Genomic DNA, 691 nt, shown 5'->3' on the forward strand with positions numbered 1-691 from the left:
TTTAGTCAGCAGCAGCAGAAGTCCTGTGCCTGGACGCTCCAACAGCGGCCAGACACAAGCAGAAGCAGAAGCAGCAGAAGCAGCAGCAGCACCACCTTTTGTTTTTTGGCTGCAGCAGCAGCAAGGCCCACAGGGCTGGCTAGCTGGCTAGCCAGCAAGCAGGTAGCAATGAAAGTAGGAATCTTTCTTTTTAACCCTGTAAGGGGGTGGTGCACTGTACCCGAAGATACTGCCATATCGGGTCAATGCATAGGGCGACGGAAGCAAGCTTCGAAATCGGCCCCCGTTCTCAAAAATCCATTTAATATATGGTCCCCAGATAGGGGACGTATCAGATATTAAACTGATAAGAACAGATTTTTTGATTGAAAGAGCTTTATTTTCCGTTCAGTCATTACAAGTCGTACAATAAATTACAGTCACACAAAGCATGATAGTACAATACACAGCAAAGGTTCCCTAAGCTATACATCGCACACCATGCTACTCTAACATTCAGCTCAATCCTGCAATAGAAAAGCACAAGAGATCAAACAAAAACCAAATAATACAATCTGTGATCGGGGTAGGGGTGTGGGCGACTATGTGGGGGTAGGGAGGGGGCGGATCACAGGGCCAAACTGTTGGGCTGTATCTTCAGGGAGACATGGGAGAAGGAGAGGGGTCTTCACTCCTCTTCTTCCTCATCAAC

The 691-nt window shown here is 47.6% G+C and overlaps 1 pseudogene; it reads right to left on the reverse strand.

Moving 5' to 3' along the window:
* Positions 1-204: 204 nt before the first annotated feature.
* Positions 205-378, reverse strand: LOC130328221 (U2 spliceosomal RNA; annotated as a pseudogene).
* Positions 379-691: the final 313 nt, after the last annotated feature.

Source organism: Hyla sarda, unplaced genomic scaffold, assembly GCF_029499605.1.
Source record: "Hyla sarda isolate aHylSar1 unplaced genomic scaffold, aHylSar1.hap1 scaffold_305, whole genome shotgun sequence".
NCBI lineage: Eukaryota > Metazoa > Chordata > Amphibia > Anura > Hylidae > Hyla > Hyla sarda.